The sequence below is a fragment of the Chlorocebus sabaeus genome, chromosome 11, assembly GCF_047675955.1.
Source record: "Chlorocebus sabaeus isolate Y175 chromosome 11, mChlSab1.0.hap1, whole genome shotgun sequence".
Taxonomy (NCBI): Eukaryota; Metazoa; Chordata; class Mammalia; order Primates; family Cercopithecidae; genus Chlorocebus; species Chlorocebus sabaeus.
In genome coordinates, this window is record NC_132914.1 from 26,703,023 (window position 1) to 26,730,127 (window position 27,105).

The following is a 27,105-nucleotide window of genomic DNA, read 5'->3' on the forward strand; positions in this document are numbered from 1 at the left end:
TCTCATGATAGTGAGTGAGTTCTCATGGGATCTGATGGTTGAAATGTGTGTAGCACCTCCCTCTTTGCTCTCTCTCTGCTGCTCCACCACGTGAAGACTGTGTCTGCTTCCCTTTCACCTTCTGCCATGATTGTAAGTTTCCCGAGGCCTCCCCAGCCATGCCTTCTGTACAGCCTGTGGAACTGTGAGTCAATTAAGCCTCTTTTCTCCAGAAATCACCCAGTCTCAGGTATGTCTTTACAGCAATGAGAGCAGACTAATACAGTCTCTAAGAATGCTATACAAACACAATTAAATATATGAAATAACAGGTTAATTTTTTTTCTATTATGAACATATTTAACAAGGTAAAAACCAACGCAGGCCTCTCTGATTTTATGTCACCACATCAAAAATATTTGTGTTAACAAACACACAGAGGAAATAGCCAACTTAAAATAAATCATGTTCTAAAAGCTGGAAATTCATTTTCTCTTTGAAACAATGTTCTAAAAATGGCCAGGTTCCAAAATTATTTCAAAAGCACTTATTTATTTTATGTGTTACATCAGCAATGAAAAGTAATGGAAGACAATACTGTACTATAGCACTCAAAATGGAAAAATTGTTAACTAGAAAAAATTTTAAAGTACTTTTTTTTTTTTTGAGATAGGGTCTCATTTTATTGTTCAGGCTGGAGTGCATAGCACAATCACAGCCCACTGCAGCCTCAACCTCCCAGTCTCAAGCAATTCTCCCACCTCAGCCTCTCCAGTAGCTGGAACTACAGGCATGTACCACAATGCCCAGCTGTTTTTTGTTGTTTGATTTTTATTTTTTGGTAGAGATGGGCTCAAGCAATCCTCCTGCCTAGGCCTCCCAAAGTGCTGGGATTACAGGTGTGAGCCACCATGCCTGGCCATAAAGTACATTTTTTTTTTTTTCTTTTTGAGACAGAGTCTCGTTTTGTCTCCAGACTGGAGTGCAGTGGTGCAGTCTCAGTTCACTGCAAGCTCTGCCTTCTAGGTTCAAGGGATTCTCCTGCCTCAGCCTTCCAGGTAGCTGGGACTACAGGTATGTGCCACCACACCCAGCTAAGTTTTGTAGTTTTAGTAGAGACGGGGTTTCACCATGTTGGCCAGGATGGTCTTGATCTTTTGACCTTGTGATCTTCCCACCTCGGCCTCCCAAAGTGCTGGGATTACAGGCATGAGTCACTGTGCCCGGCCAGTACATTTTTAATAAGGAAATTAAGTGCAACTAGAGAAGCATATAGTGGGGAGCAGGGAGTAGGAAATGAAGGCTTCAATATAAAGTAAATTCTCAAAAGAATTGTGGCAGTGGTTCTTTATTTGAACACACACCAAAATGCATGACTTTGCTATTTCCTCCTTCAAGGTTTATCACAAGCAAAATTCATATGCTTATCAGCTTTGTGTTACAGGTAGATTTGGGGAACAAAATGGGAGGGAGAAAATAATGAATGGAGGTGTAGGAGGAGAGGATTCTATAAGGAAACAGGAAAGAGCTGGGAGGCAGCAGAAAGGAGGAAAAGGCTTCCAAGTGCAAGTCTCTATGTCTACATGTGCATGTAAAGAAAGCGATGGCAGAGGAAGGACGAGGTTGAGGGTTAGGGCAAGGGACAAAGACTGACACACGCGTGATCTCTTAGGGGAAGGAGGAGAGCAATCTGGAACTGAGTTTTCCCTGGCCCAACCATTAGGAATTCAATTAGTGTCCGCAGTACGGGTCTCGGGCTGGGGAGGCAGTGTGCAAATGCGCATGTGTAGAGAAAGAATGTTCACGCGCTGAGAGGAGTTCAGGGAGAGGCTGACCTCTATTTCATTTTTCTTTAATTGGCACAAGGAAAGTTCATGGTTTAAAATTATGACAAGGATAACATCTTAAAATGCAAACTAAAAGAACCTTCTTGGCAGAGGATTTTTTTTTTTTGAGACGGAGTCTGGCTCTGTCACCCAGGCTGGAGTGCAGTGGCCAGATCTCTGCTCACCGCAAGCTCCGCCTCCCGGGTTTACGCCATTCTCCTGCCTCAGCCTCCCAAGTAGCTGGGACTACAGGCGCCGCCACCTCGCCCGGCTAGTTTTTTGTACTTTTTAGTAGAGACGGGGTTTCACCGTGTTCGCCAGGATGGCCTCGATCTCCTGACCTCGTGATCCGCCCGTCTCGGCCTCCCAAAGTGCTGGGATTACAGGCTTGAGCCACCGCGCCCGGCCGGCAGAGGATTCTTAAACTAGACGAGGGCAAACAAAAAGATACTACCTCTGCACAGGAGGATCCCGGTGAACATGCCCAGCCTCCCTGCATCTTTCCAGTACACGTGTATTTTCCTCTTTCTAGCTGTTCTACTTCAGTTCAACTTAATAGTTCCCCTACTGCTTACACTGTGACTTCTGATATGCTTGATCTTGAGTAAAATGGCAATTCGGAGCAGCTCGATCTGGGGGTGAGACCTGTGTCTTAAATACAGTGGAGGGCTGTTCCCTAGGAACTTGACTGACTGCTCACAGCTCATGGACAGCAAAGCTCACCAACGGATGCCGGTTTTTCTAGCTTGACAATTGCATGTACTACAATCAGACAGATCTGACATTTGGGTTCCTCTAAAATGGCTTTGAATTGTTTTCAAAGCAGTACTTGGTTTAACAGTGGCACAAGCAACAATAACCCATCACCATGGGTATCAAGAGCCCAGACTGTAAAGCCCACATATGAAACAAAGATTTAACTTCTGAAAATGACAGTCCCCTTTGAAAGTAAACATAAATTGTCACATTGACTGCGAACTCTTTATCAAATGTTTTCTGTGGTTTCAGAGAATACAAAGACAACCCCAAACATGTCAGCACAATTTCTCTCACCAATTTCTTTGATTCTACCTTATTGCAACATTAATTTCTCAGAGATAGAAGTTGACAAACAAAGGATAGAAGTGGTATCAAGTTTAATGAAAACAAATGTCAGTACAGAAGGTTTTAAAAAAAAATTTCTGTATTCTGTCTCAAATCTTAACTCTGACCCTAATTAGCTGCATTATCTTAGGCAGGTCATTAGAGATGTGTAGATTTGATTCCTCAACTAGAGAATGAAGGGATTAGATGGTAGCAGCTCTAGGACCCCTTCCAGCTCAACAGGCTGTGATGCTGATTTTTCAGCTTAAGTTGTGCCATGACAGGGAACTTTCCTGGCAGTCTGTGGTTGCTTGGGATGCAGTATCCTGCTTCAGGCCTATATAAATCTGTCCTGAACAGGTATCTTACAGCTGCTCTGGTCCCTCTGCTAGAGGCTGCTTAGATGGGGGTGAGTCCAGGGAAATTGTGTACCCAGCTCTATCGAATTTTTGAAAAGCTGCCATATGACCCTTGGAAGGTTTTCCCATACGTTCTGACTACCAAGCCAACTTCACAGACAGACACAAACAGACACTCACAGTCAACACCAATAAATCCTTTGAACATTACTCTTTTGCTCAGCCCCTGTCCTGCCACACAGAATTCTTTCAGAACAATCAAGCCAAGTCTCTACTCAGACTGTGAATAAAACATTGATTTTGTTTTTTAACAATAACACATCAGAGGCCTGGTTTACCAGTATTTTTCTTTATTATTTGCAGTAATAACCTCTGAGTAAGAATATTTATCAGCAGGAAGAACCAAAACCAAAACCAAAAACAAAGAAGTGCATGAAGGAAACATTTCAGTTTGCCCATCTGGAGACTAACAACCACATCTGATGTTAACACTCATCTCAGAATCACCAGCAGAACATCCAGTCCCCTCTTTTTCTGCTCCTGAGAGGCTGGGTTTCTGGTCTCACACCAACTCCTTGTCCCGCCACAAGAAAGCATCTCACTAAAAGACCAGGCTTCTCCCAACCTGAAACTGCTGGTTCCTGCAGACAGACAAAGGCTAATAGCTGACACGAACTGAGGCCTACTCTATCTCAAATACAGTTAATCCTTCAACCACATATTTTGGAAAATACTCATTATCATCATTCCCTTTTACACATGCAGATGCTGGGGCCCAAATTGATTAAATAAACCACCGCATGTCAGCACCAGAATCACCACTATAGACAGATGCTGATGACACACAACTCACGACTTGCCTGGAGCCATCTCTGGTCCTCTGTTTTCCTGCCCTTGAGGGTAGAGTTAGCATAGCCAGGATGAAAATGGGATTTAAAAAGTAACAAATGGCATCTTATAATGTCCTATTTTTCATTCCCAAATATTCTGTCCTTTAGAGAATTGTCTTGTTCAGGGTCAGGTCTCTGAAGAGAGCTCTGAAAAGTGGATTAATTTGCTTTTCATTTACTAACAAAGACTCACTCAAGCACTTCTCGTGCACAGTGAGTACTGAACTGGCTATGAGAGAGAAAATAACACCCAGATGTTGTCCATACCCGAGAAGGATTACAATCCAGTGCCTAACAGCCTTTCAAACCTCTGCCATGCCTATTTACCTTCTGGTACATCTTCTCTTCAGCTTATGTAACTTTATGCTTATATTAAGAAATTTTTTACAATTCTTAGTAAATGACTAAATGTAAACGACATTTAGCAACAGTAAAATGACTATTGCTCTTTTATTACAAAAGAGGAAAGGGGAGACTGGCATGCTAATCTATCTTTCATTAATTTCAGATACTGGGATTCTAATAAATAGTGTTTTGTTGTAACCAACACTTCCCAAGGGAATATCAAGTGCTAAAATTAAAAAAAAAAAAAAAAAAAAAAAAGAAGAAGAAGAAGAAGAACTGAAAAACATCTCTGCCCTGAGGAGAAGAAAAAAAATTCCTTTTCTTCATTTACTCTCTGAAACTACACAGGACTGAATAGATTATCTGCTTGTGTCTGGAATTACTGGAGTGTTGTTCAGACTTTTTTCCTTCAGTTTGATAAACTATCATAACCACTATAAGTATGTGGACTTTCCAGTTTTGAGAGCCAAGGGGCGCCAAGGGGCAACAAGTGGCATGAGGCTATTTCTTCTTAGGGTATCAACGTTTTATTAATTTATTTGTTATAACGCTTTAGTGACTAATAGAGCTCACTGGATGCATCGAATAAAGTATAAAACAGACCACAGAATTATATTCAGTGAATATTATGTTCCTAATGTTGATCTCTCTTCAAGACTTACCTATTTTGTTTTCTGGGTTCTTTCAGCTGTATTTTGAGCTGCTCTTTAGGGCATTATCAGAAGCTGGAGCGGGCTTCATGTCCCATCTCCTCTTCCAAAGGCACCAATTCTAATTTGTGATTCATAGATTCAGAACCCTAAAAGTAGATGCAACATTCAAGGAAATTCTGTAAGCCTTTACATTGTTATAAGAACAATGCATCCCCACCTGGGAAGGTAGTCCTCTTGGAATACACACACAGTCTTGAAGGGGAGGCACAAGAGCCATGGAGAGGACAAGGGGACTCCCATTAGCCAACCAGATATGCCAGCCGGGGCTGAGGTTCACTGGGGAGGCATATTTTCAGATCATTCTTCCATCTCAGAGAAGGTGCAGGAAGGCAAAGTGACTTGTTCCGGTTCATGAAGATAATTCATGAAATATCACTCACAGGATTGTTTCCTAGGATGTCCTCTTACCTGGTAAAAGAAAGAAAACAGTAAAATGCACATAGTTAACCTTAGTCATAGTCATCCATGGGTTATTTTCCCAATTTGCTTGGAAAAAGACTTGGAAACTTACCAGTCACTCTAAAATAAAATAGATTAATTTACTTTGTGAGGTAAACAGTCCATGGTGAGGCTTTGATGTTGTGGGACCCGTCCAATCCTCACTCACTCCTCACCCTCAGCATACTCTGGGCATCAGGCGAAAGGAACCTGCCTAATCCAGGCTCTCAATTTGCAATTCCACTCTGATCTCTTCACCTTGAGCTGGTGCCAATTCTATCAGTTATCTTTGATTCCTGCCTCACTCTTTAACTACCTATTGAAGTGGCAGATGCAGACTTCGAAGTCAGACTTCCTGGGTTTGAATCAGCCCTGTCACTATCTAAGGATGAGACTGTGGGCAAATTACTTAATCTCTCTGTGCCTTGGCTTCTGAATCTACAACACAGATACAATAATAGTACCTAATTCATAACAGTTATTATGAGGATTTAAAAAGTTAATATGTGAGCATTTAGAACAGTGTCTGGCACAGAATATACTGAAATAGAAAACGATTTGCTTAGAGCCCACAGATAATAACAGTTATTATGATTACGATGTTATAACAATACTTATGTACCCAGCACTATACTTTATACACATTCTAGTTGATCCTCACAATAACTCTGTGTGTGCCACTAACATTATCTTCCCCTTCCTGCCATCCCCTTCTCTTTTTGCAGATAAGAAAGTTAAGGCCATTCTCTCCCCCTCTCTTTCTCTCTTCCTCCTCTCTCCCTGTCCCTCTCCCTCTCTTTCTTACACTCCTACCATGTGATGGCTGGTTCCCCTTTCCTTCCGCCAGGATTGGAAGCTTCCTGAGGCTCTCATGAGACGCTAAGCAGATGCCGACACCACATTTCCTGTATAGCCTGCAGGACTGTGACAAGCCAATTAAACCTCTTCTCTTTATTAGTGAAAAAAAAAAGGTGGGCAGAAAATTAAGACCAGAGAACTTAAACAACTCGCTCATGATCACTTGGGTAGAAAGAAGCAGAGCCAAGTTTGAACTAAGATCTGTCTTGGTATCTTTCCAATCTCTCCAGAAAAGGGTCTTAAGAGTCCTTTTTATAAATCAGTGGTCTCACTCCCCATACAGGTCAGGAAGGCTGGGCTCTCTGCAGAGACTGAAGAGCAACAGGAAGGGAAAGCTCTCTTGGAAGGTGGTGACACGTTCCAAGATGATGACACCGTAAATGTCTTTTTTTTTTGAGACGGAGTCTTGCTCTGTCGCCCAGGCTGGAGTGCAGTAGCTGGATCTCAGCTCGCTGCAAGCTCTGCCTCCCGGGTTCATGCTATTCTCCTGCCTCAGCCTCCCGAGTAGCTGGGACTACAGGCGCCCGCCACCTCGCCCGGCTAGACACCGTAAATGTCTTAACTAGCTTACCCCCTGCCTTCCACCATGCCACATGGTGCCCATGCAGACTGTGCTGCTGGGGGCCACCCCAGGTCCCTTGCTTAGCCGATTACAGTATCAGATGCTCTGATTCCAGCCAAAGTGGTAGTATTTCTCATTTCTATATCAGTAGTTTAACTTAGAGTCATTTAATTCTACCCTAGCCTTGGAGTAAAGGGAATTTCTTTTCCTTTCCCAGAGGAAAAAAAAAACAAAGGAAAAAAAAATGATTTTCCTCTGTTCCTTCAGAGCCCACAGTAGCCAATGTCTTGCCACTCTTGCCCCACACCCACCCATTCTGTTGTCCATGTCTGAAATGGTGTCTTCAGCAGGTCTGGGGCTGGTGAAGGGCCTGAAGGGGGCCCTTTCTGTCCACCTCCTCCACTCCTCACTGCACCTGAAGCCTTCATCCAGCACTCCCAGGACAGCCTCTAGGCACTCCCGTAAAATTCAGGTGAATCAACTACATGGTCTTTGTTTTTCCCAAAAAACCATCAGAAGTACCCTTGTTGGGTATAGCTCATCAAGCTAAATTTAGGAAGAAGGGCCAGGCGTGATAGCTCATGCCTGTAATCCCAGCACTTTGGGAGGCCGAGGCAAGTAGATTGCTTGATGCCAGGAATTCAAGACCAGCCTGAGCAACATGACAAAACCCCTTCTCTACCAAAAATACAAAAATTAGCCAGTCTCATAACTCAGTCTCAAAATAAATAAAAATTTAAAAATAAAATAAAATTTAAAAATTAATTTAAAAAGGGGAATAGCATGGGAAGGATGTCTACTCTGTTCCCCCTCCCCATATTATTTAACTGTCAAACTACTAGAAAATGTCAGGGAAACTGAAGTTGAATGTTGTTACATGAAGAGTGGGTAGAAAAACTGTCTGAAGAGAGACAGAGGTCATTGCAGAGGAGGCTAGGGAAGATAGCAATCTTAGTGGGCAGCAAAAGGTATTGGCAGAGGAAAGATAAGCAGGCAAGCATATTTCTAGGGCTAATGGGAGACAAGAAAGGAGATTGGTAAGTAGGCCTCAGACATAAGCCTTAACCCAAGGCTCCTCTTGTCCTATCCCAGGCTGTCTAGACCTATCCTAAATTTTCCTAACATCCTCAGTTCTTCCCCTATTGGGCACCTTTTCTCAGTCCCAGAAGCCACCACCAGCTGCCATTCCTTGGCACAAAGGGTGGGTGAGCAGAGACAGGGTTCCTAAGCCCCGTTTGGCTGCTGCAGTACTTTCCATAGTATGCTTTGCTTGTTATAGGATTAGGGGTTGGTCTGCAGCTGTAACCCATATATGAGAGTGTTCCCATGTGTAGTGAATAAGTGGTGCCCTGCCCAGATCCCCTTCTTGGGTTGGTGAACATCCGTAGCTGCTGTGTTAGTTGCTCTTGGAAGGTTACCCTTGCCCTTCGAAGAACAGAAGTTCCTTCCCTGGTGGATATCACTGACCCACTGCCAGTGAGTTACTGACAGTGGGGGTACAAAAGGCCAGGTTCCTTGCCTCAAGGGGACCAATTCTATGGTGCCACTCTTGCTCTAGGGTTCTTAGTCTGTTTTGTGTTGCTATAAAGGAATGCTCAAAGCTGCGTAATTTATAAAGAATGGGTAATTTATAAAGAATTTACAAAGAATGTTTTGTGTTGCTATAAAGGAATGCCCAAGGCAGGGCAATTTATAAAGAGGTTTATTTGGCTCATGGTTCTGCAAACCATACAAGAAGCATGGCACCAGCATTTGCTGCTGGTTAGGACCTCAGGCTGCTTCCACTCATGGCCAAAGGTGAAGAGGAGCCCATGTGTACAGAGATCACATGTGAGAGAGGAAGTCAGCAGTGGGGAAGGAATAAAGCAGTGGAGAGCATCAGGCTCTTTTTAACAAGCAGCTCTCTCAGGTACTAACAGAGGAAGAACTCACTCCTTCCCACTACCCAGGGAGGGCATTAATCTGTTCATGAGAGATCTATCCCATGGCCCAAATACTGTCCATTAGGCCTTACTTCCAACATTGGGGATCAAATTTCAACTTGAGGTTTGGGAGGACACACATCCAAACTATAGCAGGTTCCCCATAGGATCGGACCAAAGCCAGTCTCCAGCTGGGGCCATGCTTCTTTTTAGCTTTATCCTCTTTCTCCATGCTACCTCCACATTCCCCTCTCCTGAGAGACCATTCTCCATAACACATTTGCACAAGAATCCCTGTCTCAGGCTCCTCTTGCAGAGAATCTGACCTACAACACAGGCTTATTCACTTTTATTAGAGCACCTTTTTTGTCACCACAGTCATCTCTGGGTAAACCAAAAGTGAGATGAGAAGCAACTTGATGGGACCCTCAAACCAAACTTTTACATACAAACCAACTCAACTGAAAATATGCCTAATATCTGTTCTCTTGTTGACACTAACCACATTCTATCAGATCCGAGATGAAGATTTATTTATTCAGTCTAAGGTACATTTTTTCTCACTACAGAATATGAAGTATACTTATTAAAAAGAAGTAGTTACATAGCATTTATTATTAACTAACACATTTGTTATTGTTATTTAAAATGTGGCTGGATGATTCCAAATTATCTTGTAATAATTATTCTTGCTATGATAATACAGATATCACATTTTAAAATCAGTTCCTGTGTGGTTTATTTGTTTTTTTTTGTTTTCTCCCATGAACTATAAACTCTGCTATCAAGGATGGTTGGGTGCCTGATAAAGAGGCTCTGATTAATCTAGCAGGGTTTTAAAACAGATCAGATTGCCTGTTTGCAACTAATATAAATATAATTAAATACATGAAGGAAAAGCAGAACATAATTTAATCTTCTACTCTGATTCACAAGTCATGTCAGGGTCATCATTATAAACCTCAATTACAGTACTGCAGAAATGCAGTGATATCGGTGAGTGGCATTCAGGTTGAAAGAAAGCCAGATAGACCATATTTTATTGCATGTATTTACAAAGATGGAATGCCATAACATCTGGTATCTCATCCACTGTTTTTCCTCCAGTATTCTTATCCTTGTATAGGTTCTTGTAGAGTCCCCTACACTTAATCTCAGTTGACTAAATCCATTCTTCTAGCCTACAATGAAAGAGTCACGACTTTTTAATTTTCATGGAATTATCCTCTCAAATAACTTCCACCTAAAGAAGGATCCAATCATAGTTTAAATCCGATTTCTTAATGTATTTCAATGTATTCTCTTTGGTATAACCTGTTATATTTTCCATTTATGGTTTAGGCTTTCTATGCTACATTTTATTAACCAAATATACTGATCATCACCCTCCTGACCCATGAGATTATTTGAGTGTCTTTTATGGGGTTGTTTAGGTTGTTTATGATTTGGTAACTAAACACTATTTTTTTTTTTTAAGAAGAAACTATCATTAAATGAATAATTCCTATAGATCTGAGAACTGTTTGCTGTTTCTAAAAAGATCCTTTGTGTTGGTCAGATAAATCACAATATTTATAGACGTTTGCAGTGTTTCAGTACATAAACAAAATTTTCATTAGAAATGGGAAAGAATACTATATTTACTTAGTTAACACATACATACACTGAAGGGGAGAGGTGATACGATTTTTCTTTTTCCATCCAAATTGTTAGTAATAGTGGCTACCTGGTAAGATAGGCTGAAGAACTCCAAGTAACCCCATTTTACAAATAAAAGAAGTGAGTAAACATTAGAATGAATACAATTAAACAGGAGAGGCTGGGCACAGTGGCTCACACATGTAATCCCAGCACTTTTGGAGGCCAAGGCAGGTGGATGACCTGAGGTCAGGAATTTCAGACCAGCCTGGCCATCATGGTGAAAACCTGTCTCTACTAAAAACACAAAATTAGCCAGGCGTGGTGGTGGGTGCCTGTAATCCCAGCTACTCTGGAGGCTGAGGCAGGAGAATCTCACTTGAACTTAGGAGGCGGAGGCTGCAGTGAGCCAAGATTGCACCATTGGACTCCAGCCTGGGCAACAAGAGTGAAACTCTGTCTCAAAAAACAAAACAAACAAAAAAACCCAATTAAACAGGAGAAAATATGCATTATTTTCTTCTCAAAAATAGGAAGAAAATTATATGAAGGCAAATATATAAAAATTATTATTGTAATAGTTTCCCTAATCAATACTACTCCAAATTCTTCCTGCCATAGACCTTAAAAGTTTCTATGATTTCCTGTTTAATATCACATAACCCTTCTCTAATTAAAAAAAAAAAATTAAGACCATAATCTTTCTTTCATCATTTTACTACAAAGCAAAATGATCCAGAATATGGTTGGGTTACAGTTCAGTATATATGGAGAAATCCTGGGGCTGAACTTAAACTATGCAAAGATGCAGTTTTAGGCTAAACTTAATTTAACAATTCCCCCCTTCCGGTAAGCCTCTTAATTTTTTAGAAATTGCCCAAAACTTCAGGCATTGATGTCACTCTATCACCATTCTCAAATCCCACTGGGAAACAGCAGAACTGTAGGTTTAAGGAGGTGGGAACAAGAACTTTAGGTTACTTTTGAACATCTTTTTTTTTTTTTTTGAGACGGAGTCTGGCTCTGCTGCCCAGGCTGGAGTGCAGTGGCCGGATCTCAGCTCACTGCAAGCTCCGCCTCCCAGGTTTACGCCATTCTCCTGCCTCAGCCTCCCGAGTAGCTGGGACTACAGGCACCCGCCACCTCGCCCGGCTAGTCTTTTTGTGTTTTTTAGTAGAGACGGGGTTTCACCGTGTTAGCCAGGATGGTCTCGATCTCCTGACCTCGTGATCCGCCCGTCTCGGCCTCCCAAAGTGCTGGGATTACAGGCTTGAGCCACCGCGCCCGGCCTAGGTTACTTTTTGTAAGGGTCAGAGCAGAGGGGACTTCCTTATTGTAATGGAATCTGTTGTCTTCCGAAGAAAAAAGAAAACTGGTCAGTTTTGGGATCTATCTGCTTCTCTTAAGTTTCAATTTGATTATGTTACATTTAGCATGAGGGACTCCATTTTGGTTTGCTCTGGCCTGTTGGGGTCTAATGCATGAGCTCAGTCCGAAACAATGGCCTCACATAATTTTGTTGAGTAATTCTCCCCTTTTAGTCAGGTTCTCACTGAGGTTAGAGTGTGACCAAAACTGAGGACTTCAGCACTACTCTCAGGTACTTATCTCGCACAACGTGTCCTCATGATCATGCATTTCTTAGAGTTTCTGTCATTCCAGTAGAAGAGAGACCATTTGACATTTTATGGATGGCTGCATGCAAACATTTAAAACTTTTCAGAGAATACAGTATACCAGGGAGATTACTATTATGCCTATCAAGAGGATAATACCAAGAGTTTACAATATGCTCCTTAGCCAGGGTCCTCATGAACCAAACCAACTAAAATCAAATAGGGCATGAGTCAGATAAAGGGTCTATTCATTTCAAACAAGCAGTCTGTTCACTAATCTTCTACAACTGAATTTCTGTAACACCTGATGTATTCCTCTATGTGCAACAAATCGTGTTAGTAGCTACACAGATTCTTCCTTGTTTAGCCAGTAGGCAACCTAGAGCAATTCTATTATCCAGCACAAGTTTAGCAAGCAAATTCAAAGAAGTCCCTGTTGTGCAACCATAGCGTTTGCAGTAGAATCTGCTATAGAGCCTATTATGAGGGATCAATTTCTCTTTCTCTCTTTCTTTCTTTCTCTTTCTTTTTCTTTTTTTTTTTTTTTTTTTTTTTTTGAGACGGAGTCTTGCTCTGTCGCCCAGGCTGGAGTGCAGTGGCCAGATCTCGGCTCACTGCAAGCTCCGCCTCCCGGGTTCACGCCATTCTCCTGCCTCAGCCTCCCGAGTAGCTGGGACTACAGGCACCCGCCACCTTGCCCGGCTAGTTTTTTGTAATATTTAGTAGAGACGGGGTTTCACCGTGTTAGCCAGGATGGTCTCGATCTCCTGACCTCGTGATCCACCCGTCTCCGCCTCCCAATTCTTTTTCTTTCTTTCTCTCTCTTTCTTTTTTTCTTTCTCTCTCTTTTTTTTTTTTTTTTTTTTTTGACAGAGTCTTGCTCTGTTGCCTAACCTGGAATGCAGAGGGGTGATCTTGGCTCACTGCAACCTCCACCTCCCAGGTTCAAGCGATTCTCCTGTCTCAGCCTCCCGAGTAGCTGGGATTAGGGTGTGCACCACCACGCCCAGCTAATTTTTGTATTTTTAGTAGAGATGGGGTTTCACCATATTGGTCAGGCTGGTCTCAAACTCCTGACCTCAGGTGATCCACCCACCTCGGCCTGCCAAAGTGATGGGATTATAGGCGTGAGTCACTGTGCCCGGCTGAGGGACCAATTTCTAATCATTGCCTCATTTTCTCCATACCATCGAAAAAGACCCAACAAATGATGCCCACCTGGAAGGATGAAGGCCTCCTGGCAATGTTCTCTTCAACCTATGATGTAGGTTAACAAGAGTGGACCAGTGTTCTATTTCGGAATGATTATGGAGAAACAAAGGTACCATTAAAATTTCTAACCCATATTGGCCCTTTATCTTCCATCCATCAAGCCATAAGTTTGCCCATGTATAAAGTTGGCAGCAAAATCCTCCACAAATAACAGTATACACTATGAGTGCACATGGGATCACCCCTTTTCCAATTCTATTGTTCACAGAAGCATAAGCAAGAAAAAATTACAAGGTATGAGCCTCATGACAGCAGAGTAGTCTTGATCTGTGATCTTGGGAAAGCTGTACATGACTATGGTGCTGTCTGCTTCTGGAGAAAAACGTCTCTGGTCAGTTTTACCTTAAAGTCTCCAACAGATATACAGTTCGAAGAGTCTAGAGGTGCCCCTCTGGGTTGTGAGATTATGAACCTATAATTCACCCAAGTCCTAAAGTTTTGCTGCATGTCGGCAGTAAGGGCAATCTTTCTCTGACACTATTTCCAGAAGACACAGCCTCCAGATTCTAGATCATGAAGGGTTTGATTGTCCTTAATTAGTGGATCAGGAAAAGCTTCCTTTACCTGGTGAAAATATAGATTAACATAATGCATTGAAGCCTCACAGCATTTAGTCATATCAGAGTTTAGGAGCAGAAGATACATGAGGTTCTAATATTAGGGGTACAGGCTTTCCAGTAACTATTTCGTTGTCTTCCATTGGAAGCAGATCTGCAGTATGTTTGACTATGACAATTCAGTCAATTCAGTTAGCTTTGCCTAATGCTATGGTACCTAAAAAAAACCTTATTTAACTGTTTTACAACTTGTCCAATCAAACAAGTACCTTTATTGCTAGAGATTTCTCCAGGAATGCCCCATGGGGGAAAACACATTTCCTACTAACATTTTATCTACTGTAATAACAGCATCAGCCTCCTTGAATGGGAAAGCTTCTATACAACCAAAAAACATGCATTGAAAAGGGCAATTTAATGAAATCCCTCTCTATATATTCAAAGAGCCCATCAGGTAGCAGAAATGTACCTGAAGTTTTGAATGTATTTCCAGGATTGTGAACATGACAAACCAAATGTTGGTCATAAACCATTTTCGCAATTTAGAATATTCACCACACCAATATGTGTATTTTAAATTTGGATCATTTTCTCTCTTCAACGATAACTCATAAAGTGCAGAGTCTTTAATAATGGAAGCTTTAAGGGCTCAGGAAGTCCCAAGCAGCCATTTAGGCTTTCCATGAATCTATGATTAACATTGGATTTAAGTATCAATTCTGTTTCTCCAATTCAGGTGCCTAGCACTGTTTATTAAATGGGTCATCAAAGAAAATTTGACTAGGATCATGGAGTGCATTCAAACTGTACATCTTAATGATTTCGGTGTTGACTGATTTAGCATGAAAATCTCTGGCAGAGTATTTTCTTGATATTCAACTAATTCTTTTCCTGCTTAGATTAACAGTTTTATAAATCAGTCAGTCTCTTCATGAGTTCCAGGAATTCTTACCCAGTCCAAATGATATGATCCTAAAGCTATCAGAAACATGTATTCAAGAGTTCTTTCCATCCTTTCCATGAATCTCTTTGAAGGTACAATTCTCTAGGATTTTACTTGCTTATAAAGAGTTTGCAGAAATGCATCAAAATTAGGCAACTGACTGTGGAAATGACTTAAAATGGTCATAACTGACAAGAAAGTTTGTTTATTTCTGTGGCCTATGATGTTTTGGTGTTTTTTTGTTGTTTTTTTTTTTTTCTTTTGATACAGGGTCTCCCCCTGTTGTCCAGGCTAAAGTGCAGTGGCACAATCACAGTTCACTGCAGCCTCAACCTCTCAACTTCCTGGACTCAAGTGATCCTCTCACCTCAGCCTCCCCAGTAGCAGGGAACACAGATGTGCAACACTATGCCTGGTTAACTTTTAAAAAAGTTTTTGTAGAGATGGGGGTCTCACCATGTTGTCTAGACTGATCTCAAACTCCTGGGCTTAAGCAATCCTCCTGCCTTTGCCTCCCAAAGTTCTGGGTTTACAAGCATGAGCCCCTGGCCAGCCTATGATAATTTAACATAATTGTAATTATGACTAACAACATACAGCAATACATACCAGATTTTTAGGAGTCTCATATAACTTTGGAATACAAAATAATGTATCCATAAAAATATAACTCGAAGAAAGCTAAACATCATTTCTTATTTGACAATGCTTCCCATATAATTTAATATATCAAATAATCTTGTTTATTATCTCTCTCTTGGATGCTGCAAGGGCCCTCTGTAACATCCCAAAGTTGGTTTGAGGTCAAAAAGACTTAATTTTGAACTTGATGTTGAATTTTGAAAAGCCTGTCAAATACATCAAAGGCTTAAAACACTTAACCAAAATAGGAACACAGGTCACTTTAAAATAAGAGTCATTCATTTAGCCAAAGTGATAATTGAAAGGTTTTAAAAAGCAAAATCCTGTATCTTTTGATAGAGGGGAGACTCAGTTTAAATAACCAAAAGACCTACTAAAGACAGCAAGAGGCAGAATTGGTCTCTTCTCTCTTCTCTCTCTCTCTTTTTATGGTTTATGTAAAAGGTGAACAAAAATCTTTTACTAACGCTTACTAATACTACATGAAAATCTTATGTAAAAGAAAACCAATTTTGCTTTTGTATTAACGTATTACAAACACTAAAGTAAATTTTAATAAAACCTTATAAACAAATCCATTTAATCTCAGTCAGCTTTTGACCACACAAGATTTCCATAAAGCTTTTATAATCTGACAAAACTTTTTCTTCTATTTTTCCAACTGTCTATATTTAGTTTTATCTATGCTTTTTTTATTCCTTCCATTTGAAACAACCTTTAAGTAACTTCACAAAGTTTTTTCAACACACATTTTTTTTGAGACGGAATTTCACTCTGTTCCCTAGGCTGGAGTGCAGTGGCGCCATTTCGGCTCACTGCAACCTCTGCCTTCCAGGTTCAAGAGATACTTCTGCCTCAGCTTCCTGAGTAGCCGGAATTACACACCTGCGCCACCACAGCCGACTAATTTTTGTATTTTTAGTAGAGATGGCATTTCACCATGTTGGCCAGGCTTGTCTCCTTACCTCAGGTGATTCACCTGCCTCAGCATCCCAGAGTGCTAGGATTACAGGAGTGAACCACCGCAGCCTGGCCACCCACCTTTTTATGCCTTTACCACTTTCCTCACCAAAAACATATCTTGCTTTTCTTTATAAACTCCATATGCAGAATTGTTAACCCTAATTTCTTGTGAAAACCTAGGAAGTAAGTAATTTTGAACTGTTTCACGTAAGGTTTTTGGGTTTATTTTTTGAGACAGGGTCTCATTCTATTGCCCAGGCTAGAATGCAGGAGTGCAGTCACAGCTCGCTGCAGCCTTGACCTCCTGGGCTCCAGCAATCCCCCAACCTCAGCCTCCTGAGTAGCTGGGACAGGCATGTGCACCACTCCTGGCTAATTTTCTGTAAGTTTTGTAGAAAGGGGATTTTACCATGATGCCTAGGCTGGTCTTGAAATCCTGGGCTCTGGCCGGGTGCGGTGGCTCAAGCCTGTAATCCCAGCACTTTAGGAGGCCGAGGCAGGCGGATCACAAGGACAGGAGATAGAGACCATCCTGGCTAACACAGTGAAACCCCATCTCTACTAAAAATACAAAAAAAATTAGCCGGGCATGGTGGCGGGCGCCTATAGTCCCAGCTACTTGGGAGGCTGAGGCAGGAGAATGGTGTGAACCCGGGAGGCAGAGCTTGCAGTGACCAAGATCGTGCCACTGCACTCCAGCCTGGGCGACAGAGCGAGACTCCGTCTCAAAAAAAAACAAAGAAACAAAAAAAAAGAAATCCTGGGCTCAAGCGATTTACCTGCCTCAGCTTCCCAAAGTGCTGGGATTACAGGCATGAGCCACCACACCTGGCCTGTAAGTATTTATAGATGAAAATCACTTCACAATTTTTTAGAAAGATGTTTCCTCAATTTTTTGTTTATTAACAAATCTGAATGTAACTTTTCTATGCCACACAAAAATAAGATGCCAACATATATAAAATTAAACTTATGTTTAATAATCTTTCAGAATTTTAACTTATTTAGAAATGACTCAGTTATCTCATAATCATATATTACTTATTGTAATATAACATAATTTTAAGATTTTAAATTACTTAAAATAATTTAGAAACTAACACAGGTATATTCCCTAATGTCTTCCGTAGCAGTCCTGGGTTCTGAGTACTCACATGGTACCTAGGACAGCTACGAGGGCTGGGCCATTCTGAGTCCTGAAATTATGCTCTAGGTATACAACTCAGGACAGAGTACAGGATTGGAGGATCTGATCACTCCCAGGATGGCCAAGAAGAAGGGGTGACTCTTGGGCGTGACTCTGCTTTGAAGTTGCTGGTCTGGGCAGTGAGGACATGACTCTAAGTCTCATGTTGGCCACCTGTCCAGACTCCAGAAGCTCAAAACCAAAGACAAGCTCACAGGCTGAGCATGGTGGCTCATGCCTGTAATCTCAGCACTTTGGGAGGCCGAGGTGGGCGGATCACCTGAGGTCAGGAGTTCAAGACCAGCCTGGCCAACATGGCAAAACCCCATTTCTACTAAAAGTACAAAAATTAGGTGGGCATGGTGGAACGTGCTTGTAATCCCAGCTGCTTAGGAGGCTGAGGCAGGAGAATTGCTTGAACCCAGGAGGCGGATGTTACAGTGAGCCAAGATCACTCCACTGCACTCAAGCCTGGGCAATAAGAGTGAGACTCTGTCTCAAAAACAAAACAAAACAAAACAAAAAACAAAGACAAGCTCACAGTAAAATATGTGCAAGGCACGGGGGAGCAAATCAGTGTTAAAAATATTACAGAATCAAGGCCAGGAATGGTGGCTCATGCCTGTAATCCCAGCACTCTAAGAGGCTGAGGTGGGAAGTTCTCTTGAGGTCACAAGCTCAAGACCAGCCTGGGCAACATAGTGAGACTGTCTCCACAAAAAAAAAAATACATATATCTATATATAAATATATATATATATAAATATATAAATATATATATATAAAAATATATATATACACACACACACACCCCTCTATATATATGCCTATATATATATGCCTCTATATATATAGCACTGAGTGTGGTGGCACATGCCTGTGGTTCCAGCTACATGGGAAACTGAGGTGGTAGGGTTGCTTGAGCCCAGGAGGCTCAAGATTGTAGTAAGATGTGATCACACTACTGCACTCCAGCCTGGGTGACACAGGAAAACTTTGTCTCTTTAAAAAAAAAAAAAAAAAAAAAAAAAAAAAAAAAGCAGAATCAGCAGTTTTGTGACCTTAAAACATGTTATGAGAGAAAGCACAGACCTGTCTGACCAGTAGACGAAAGCAAAAATGCCTGAATTATATTTAACTGACAATTCGGAAGCTATTTCTGTAACTACCTGATGGGTTCTTTCTGCCCGCTGCCCAGACAAACCCAGTTCATTGAAACCGTGGCACTGTAGTAGAGAAAAAGTTTAACTGACGTGCGGCCAGCCCATACAGGAGAACTGGAGTTAGCTGATTCAAATCAGTCTCCCGGAAGGCTGGGAGCCTAGGGTTTTTTTTGTGGACATTTTGGTGTGCAGGGTCCTAGGGAATGGATACTGCTGATTGGTTGGAGATGAAATCATAGGGGTTGGGAAAACAGTCCTCATCCCCTGAGTCTATAATACTTCTGGGTGGGGCCATAGGACCAGGTGAGTCATAAGTTACGGACCTGGGTGGGGTCAGTCTGTAAAACATCTCAAAAAACCCATTCTACAGTAGAATGTTATCTGTAGGAGCAATCAGGGAAGCCACAAATCTTATAACCTCTGCACACAAGATCCCTGAGCAGTATGGGGTTATAGAAACTATGCCTACATGTTAGCAGAGTTCAGGCCCTCCCATAATCCTATTCTTGTGGCCTTTCCTTAGTCTTACAAAGGTGGGTTTTGGTTCCAGAGCAAGGAGGGGATTAGTTTTAGGGAGGGACTATTATCCTTGGTTTCAAGTTAAACTAAAAACTAAATTCTTCAGAAAGTTAGCTTGGCCTGTGAAATGACCAAGGACAGTTTAGGGGTCAGAAGCAAGATGGAGTCAACTATGTCCGATTTTTCTTACTGTCATAATTTTGCAAAGGTGGTTTCAATCCTGTTATATTTTGCTAACCATTTAAATGCTGTCTTTAGTTACCAAATCTTATCAAATACACATAACACACATAGACATACAGACATAAAGACAGAAGCAGATCTTATAACTTTCATAAACAATTCCCATTTGCTGGCTTTCAAATAGTCTCTTTTCCCCATTTAGACTATCAATTTTCCAACTACCTAATTCATTGCCCTAAGCAATTGTTAGGCAATCCTAAATTTGTACTTCTAAAGGGAAGCTCTTAGGTGGAAAACAGTGAAAAATTTGTATCTCAAAAGCACAGAGTTGAGATTTCAGGCCTAAATACTGTACCACTGGTTCCCCAAACCAAGGAAGAAAAGTGTAGGTAAAGGCCCAGTTAAGACAAGATGGCAAGGAAAAGCACCTTAAACAATGGAAAGATTTATGTTAAATCAGTGGTAAGAGTTTCTAGTGACCCAGTCCTCCCTCTTCTCAGTGTAGATGCCCTTACAAACAGAGATTTCCTTTATAGATGTAAATTTCATTTACAAAAGGGTTTCAAAGTAGCCAGCTAAATGCCAGAAAGGTATATTTTGGAGACCAACTTAGTTTAATAGGCGGTCTTCTTAACTTAGCTACTGTTTCTTTGCTAAAATTACTGAGTTTGGGGCAGAGCTCATTACTGAACTGGGCAAAGAAAGCATTTTCTTTTCTTTTTTCTTTTTCTCTGTTTGAGATGGAGTCTCGCTCTATTGCCCAGGCTGGAGTGCAGCGGGGCATTCTTGGCTCACTGCAATCTCTGCCTCCTGGGTTCAAGTGATTCTCTTGCCTTAGCCTCCTGAATAGCTGGGATTACAGGCGCAGGCCACCACAGCCAGCTAATTTTTGTATTTTTAGTAGAGACGGAGTTTCAACATGTTGGTCAGGCTCATCTCAAACTGCTGACCTTGTGATCCGCCCGCCTTGGCCTCCAAAAGTGCTGGGATTACAGGCGTGAGCCACCGCACCAGGCTAAAGAAAGCATTTTCTTTGTCTGGACTTAGCATGGATAGCTCTAACAAAGACGCAAGCTTACTTTACCTAAGGGCTTACCTTTTTGTCTTTTTATTGAGACAGTCTCACTCCGTCATCCAGGCTGGAGTCCAGCAACGTGTCCATAGCTCATTGTAATCTTGAACTCCTGGACTCGAGCAATCCTCCTGCCTCAGCCTCTAGAAGTTAGAACTACAGGCATGAGCCATCATGCTCGGCTAATTTTATTTTCATTTTTTGTAGAGATGGGGCCTTGCTATGTTGCTTGAACTTGTCTTGAACTTCTAGCCTCAAGCAATCTTTCTACCTCAGCTTACAGGTATGAGCCACCACAGGTCCCCTGTCTTCTATAAATACTTTATCCAGCTTTCTTTTCCCTTTCAGGGCAAGATAGTAACAATGACAAAAGGTTAGAACACCTAATTTTTCTAATTAGCCACTTAAGCTTTTTATTTGCCTTTTACAAACAATCTTTTAAAAGAATCTGTTGGCCAGGCGCAGTGGCTCAAGCCTGTAATCCCAGCACTTTGGGAGGCCAAGACGGGCGGATCACGAGGTCAGGAGATCCAGACCATCCTGGCTAACACGGTGAAACCCTGTCTCTACTAAAAAATACAAAAAACTAGCCGGGCGAGGTGGCGGGCGCCTATAGTCCCAGCTACTCGGGAGGCTGAGGCAGGAGAATGGTATAAACCCAGGAGGCGGAGCTTGCAGCGAGCTGAGATCCGGCCACTGTACTCCAGCCTGGGCGACAGAGCGAGACTCCGTCTCAAAAAATAAATAAATAAATAAATAAATAAATAAAAATAAAGTAAAATAAAATAAAATAAAAGCAGGAGAATGGTATAAACCCAGGAGGCGGAGCTTGCAGCGAGCTGAGATCCGGCCACTGTACTCCAGCCTGGGCGACAGAGCGAGACTCCGTCTCAAAAAATAAATAAATAAATAAATAAATAAATAAATAAAAATAAAGTAAAATAAAATAAAATAAAAGAATCTATAAAAATGTTGGAATCTTTTTAGAAGCTTCTGAACTGCAACAGCCCTCCCTGGATGATACTAAATTGGGAGACTTCATTTTTCAATGCACGTCCTAAAGTGCAGTGTTGTTCATTTGGGATGTTCCACCATAACTTTAAATTACCTTTAGTAAGATTTCACCATTTCTGTGTTTGCTGCTTCCAAGGTATACGTAGGTGTAGCCAGAAGGTACAGTACTCAGTTCCTCAGAAATTAAGGATTCCTTTATTTATGTATTTATTTACAAGACGGAGTCTCGCTCTTTCGCCCAGGCTGGAGTGCAGTGGTGCAATCTCAGATCACTGCAACCTCTGCCTCCAGAATTCAAGTGATTATCCTGCCTCAGCCTCCAAAGTAGCTGGGATTACAGGTACCTACCACCACATCCGGCTAATTTTTGTATTTCTAGTAGAGACAGGGTTTCACCACGTTGGCCAGACTGGTCTGGAATTCCTGATGTCAGGTGATCTGCCCGCCTCAGCCTCCCAAAGTCCTGGGATTACAGGCCTGAGTCACCACACCCAGCCCAAGGATTCCATTTTTATGTTGAATCTTGTATTTGGCTCTTAGATCCCCTTGATTAACTTGACTAATGATTTTTTCCCGACCGAAGCACACAAGAAAAAGAAACAAAGGGTATAGAACATAAAATTCCTTGTGAGTTTCTTAAAGCCAGAGTTCATACACCTGCAGTATTGCTATTAAAATATTTACTGGCGGTATCTGTCTGACCCAGTCAGATACCCGAGGCATCTAACTGGATCCAAGCCAGTTAATTATCAGATCCAATCAAATCCTGGACCCAGTCCAATGTCTATCGACTTCCAAACTCAGCTAAGATCAAAAATTTGCTCAAGCAAGCTCGAACAGCTGAAAATGGCAATATATGGAGCTTCAGAATCTGAGAGAGAATGTAGCCACAATCCCCAGTTGCTGCAAAAAAGCAGTGGACACTGCGAGAGGACGGGCCCAGCAGGTACCTCTTTTGGTCACTCAGTGCTCCTGGGGGGGTCACTGGGAGCTCTGCTTTGGGGTCCATTTCTGACACCATCTGTTAAAAGGAAAACTTTAGACAAATTAAATTTAACAGAGCTCAACTGAACAAAGAATGACTTGTGAATCAGACAGACCCCTGAACCAGGACAGCTTTGGAGTGACTCCAGTGCTGCTGAGTGGTTGGAGAGAATTTATGGACAGAAAAAGGAAAGTGACCTAAGAAAACAGAAGTGAAGTACAGAAATAGCTGGATACACCATGACATTTCCCTTATTTGAGCATGGTTGGAACAGTTGGCCACCTCTGATTGGCTGAAACTTGGCGACTGGTACAAGAGTAGGTTACAATCTGTTTAATCATTAGTTTATAGTTCACTATGTATGGAGAACCTTTGAGTTGAACTTAAAATATTTAAGGAGGCAGCTTTAGGGTAAATTTAACACTAGGAAGCTGTAAGTAGTTTATTATGGGTGAAACACAGAGTCGGGGAAGAAGGGGGGCAGAGGTGGAAAGATGGGTGAGACCAGGTAATAAAGAATCTTATGTTACATTCACAAATCCATAATTTATTCCTGCTAGCACCACATACCTATTTATTTAAAAATTTTCATTTCTATAGCCCCGCCTAGACTTCCTCATGAAGGAACTTTCTAAGACTTTGCCCTTGATTAATTCTGATTCATTGACAATCCCTTTTTAATTTTCTTATTTTTATTTTTTTACTTTCCTATGGTCCTGAGACCACCCCTTTCTGAGTACAAGCATCTTGGCTGGCCTAGAATATAGTAACAACTGTGTTCCATGGACTTTACTGAAGGTGGAACAACTGTCTTCCCAGCATCCCGTCTGTACTGGTCCATTTGTATTGCTAAAAAGGCAATTTATAATTCACAGTTTATTATGGCTCACAGTTCTGTAGGCTGTATAGGAAGCATGGGATGGGCATCTGCTCCTAGTGAGGCCTCAGGGAGCTTCCAATCATAGTGGAAGGCAAAGGTGGAGCTGGCATATCACTTGGCAAGAGCAGGAGCAAAAGAGAGAGGAGGAAGATCCCAGACTCTTTTAAACATCCAGATCTTTCATGAACTCATTACTGAAGGGAGGGTACATAGCCATACATGAGAGATCTGCCCCGATCACCCAAACACCTTCCACTAGATCCAGCTCCAACATGGTGGTCACATTTCAACACGAAATTTGGAGGGGAAAAACATCCAAACGATATCACCATCTTACAGGCTGGTGCTCTCTGGTGGGTTGTTTGAGAAATGCTGGTCTAGACACATTTGTCAAACTTGGCAATATGACTCCACTGGACATTAAAAAGGAGTTTCCAGGTATTTCAAGATAAAGGGATTTATCCTCAGGAGCTGCAAACATAAACTAGGTTTTCTTAAAGTGTTAACATCTTGGTGTCAGTTACATGGGTCACCAGATTGATACAGATTTACCTGAGGTAATAAATCATGGCTTCAGAAATCTTAACAGTCAAGTCAGTTATCTAATGATGATTTGACAAGTAATGAGATCACCTGTCATCTCCTCCCATAAGTAATTCAATTGCATTTAGTTCATAACACACATGGCTAGAAAAGCATCTAAATCAATTCCTACTATCAGAGAGAGAGATGTTCCCATCACCATGAAGCAGAGGTTACAAAGAAAGGGGGGAAGATGTTATGCAGTTGGCCTTGAACATAGAGGAAGGGACTACAAGCCAAGGAATGCAGGTGGCATCTAGAGGCTGAAAAGGGCAAGGAAATGAATTCTCCCCTCAATCCTCCAGAAGGAACACAGCCCACACTTTGATTTTAGATTTCTGACCTCCAGGTCTATAAGATGACCAATTCATCTCTCATACGGCCTCCTCCTGTTCACTCCCACTGCTCTCCAGTTTAGACTCTCCCTTTGGATTTGCTTCTTTTCTGAATCCATCCTCTCAAGCTGTTTCTTAAAAATCAAATCTTACTATGTCACAGGGTTTGAAGTGCATGAATACTCACTGACTCTAGTTAGGCTCCTTTCCTGGAATATCATTAGAAACCAGAAGTAAGGGTTGTTGACAATTCCCATCAAGGACATTTGGTGTGATCTCAGGAAGGCTTAACAGGGATGTGATTATAGCTTAAAAAGCTTAAAACAAATTGTACTATACTCTGAAGAAAGAATGCATTAACCAAACGGGCTAGGCAGGGTAGAGATTTTTCTGCGTTTTTCCAGCACTGGATGGAGGCAAATTCACTGACTTTGGCAGCCACCAGTAAGACTGGAGGTGATGATACCTCACTAGGTACCTGGATTTTAAGGAAGGGTTTTTCCTAAATAGTGGGTATTGTTATCCAATCAGGAAGTTCTGTCCTGATTTAAATGCTCATCATATAAGAGTTGGTTATCAGGAGTTAGTCAACTTGCTCACCTCTAGATGTGATAACACTGAGGTCCAGATCCTCCTGGTGATCACTACAAACTGGATTAAGAGTCAGCTACTCAGTCAGATCCTGAATCCTGGTCCAACCATAACCACACTCTTGCCTGCTATAACTAACCCCTGCTTCAAGAAGTACTCAAAAGAGGGATCACTACCACAGCCAAAGAAAGGAGGAATTTTTTTTTTTTTTTTTTTTTTTTGAGACGGAGTTTCACTCTTGTTGCCCAGGCTGGAGTGCAATGACTTGATCTTGGTTCACTGCAACCTCCACCTCCCAGGTTCAAGTGATTCTCCTGCCTCAGTCTCCCAGGTTGCTGCGATTGCAGGCATGTGCCATTATGGCCGGCTAATTTTGTATTTTTAGTAGAGACGGGGTTTCTCCATGTTGGTCAGGCTGGTCTTGAACTCCCAACCTCAGGTGATCTGCCCACCTTGGCCTCCCAAGGTGCTGGGATTATAGGCGTGAGCCACCGTGCCCAGTGGAAAGGCAGAAAGTTCTAAGGAGAGGTCAACATTGGCAAATGCCACAAAAGGCACAAGATGGGAATTAAATTTTTCCATTAGATTTGGCAATTAAGCAATGGCTAATGTTGTTCAGTGGAGTGAAAGGCTGAGAAGGGAATGAGAGGTTAGGAAACATTCACCTTAAGGCTAGGCAACTCCTTCGAAAAGAGTCTAGTAGGGTTAAGGGAGGATCCATGCCCTACAGGTTGACTTTTAAATCACATTCCCTTTGGTTTTGCATTTGAATCACAGCGAACTTTCTCCTCTCCAAATGTTGATTTGACAAATTTAAGTCTTACCATGGTTCTCTTCTCAGTCCACCTACAGGCCAAGGAACTAATGAGGTGTGGAGTAACTAAAGGTCAAAAAACAAGAGGAAGAAACAAACGGCCAAAAACCCCCAAACCTTAAATCAGGTCCTGAGTCAGATATGCCGTAACAAATTCTGCTTCAAGTTTAATATTCTTGTTTTGATGATGTTTAAAAAAAGAAAGAAAAAAGCAAGTGTCTGGAAAACTAAAAGGCGGGGGAGGGGGGCATTTTAATTGGAGCGCTTTCTTGTATGTCATCAACTATCCGCACCCCATCGCCCTGCGAATAAATAGCTGTTGCGGAGTTGGGGTGTGTGTGACCACAAAATTCAAAGGCTGAATTCTGCCCAGTGCCTTGAGTAATTGCATGCGAGTAATTGCATGTCACACACAAAAAATAGTAGAATACTCAAAACAACATACACATCTGTATTTCCATATGAAAGCACCCGTTTCCTTCCTTGATTACCTGCTATTTGGGGTTGGGAGTGTAGCGGGGCAGGGGCATGAGGCGTTTTTCTGAATCCCAGCCCAGCTCTTTCTAAACTTTTGTTACTCACGTCCGTTTGATTCATTTGCTGTTTTCTCTTTCTTTCCTTCTTTCTTTCTTTTTTTTTCTACCCCACCCCCCCCGCCTCTGTCATTGCCTGCTGCTAAGAGGGACGCTGAATCACAGCCACTGCAGATGAAAAGCAATTTAAACCAAGGTCCTTGGAGAGGGGGATGGAAGGGCTCTTTTAAATCTTTTTCCCTCTGCGGAAAAAGCCTCTTACTTTCCGGGTGACCGTAGAGGGCAGTTTGACAAGTCTCAGCCCCAGGCGATGGAAGATTTTACCCGTGGGAGAGTCACGAGCCACCGGTCATCTCCCCGCGCCCGGCTTTCGGGTCCTCAGGCTTCGGTGCGTCGCGGGCCAGGCGACGGCGGGGCTGCGTCTTGGGCCGGGCGAGCGTGGCCCTGTGGGCCCGAGGGTCGCGCCGCGCTCCCCGCCGCTTTAAAAGCTCCCACAATGCAGCGCTGGCGTCCCAGTTCCGTTACGAGGTCTCTCTCGGCGCCGGCGAGCGGGCCAGGCGCGGGCGGGGCGCGGGGGAGCGGCGGCTGAAACCCGAGCGCCGGGCTCAGGGGGGCGCCCCCGCGCCGCTCCTCTCGCGCGCT

The 27,105-nt window shown here is 42.3% G+C and overlaps 1 long non-coding RNA gene across 1 annotated transcript; it reads right to left on the reverse strand.

The window, feature by feature from the left end:
• Nucleotides 1–284: 284 nt before the first annotated feature.
• Nucleotides 285–27,105, reverse strand: LOC140712745 (uncharacterized). Its single transcript, XR_012094469.1, has 2 exons — nucleotides 26,726–27,105; nucleotides 285–5,603 (listed from the first exon to the last, which is right to left on the reverse strand). It is a non-coding gene; the product is annotated as an uncharacterized lncRNA (long non-coding RNA).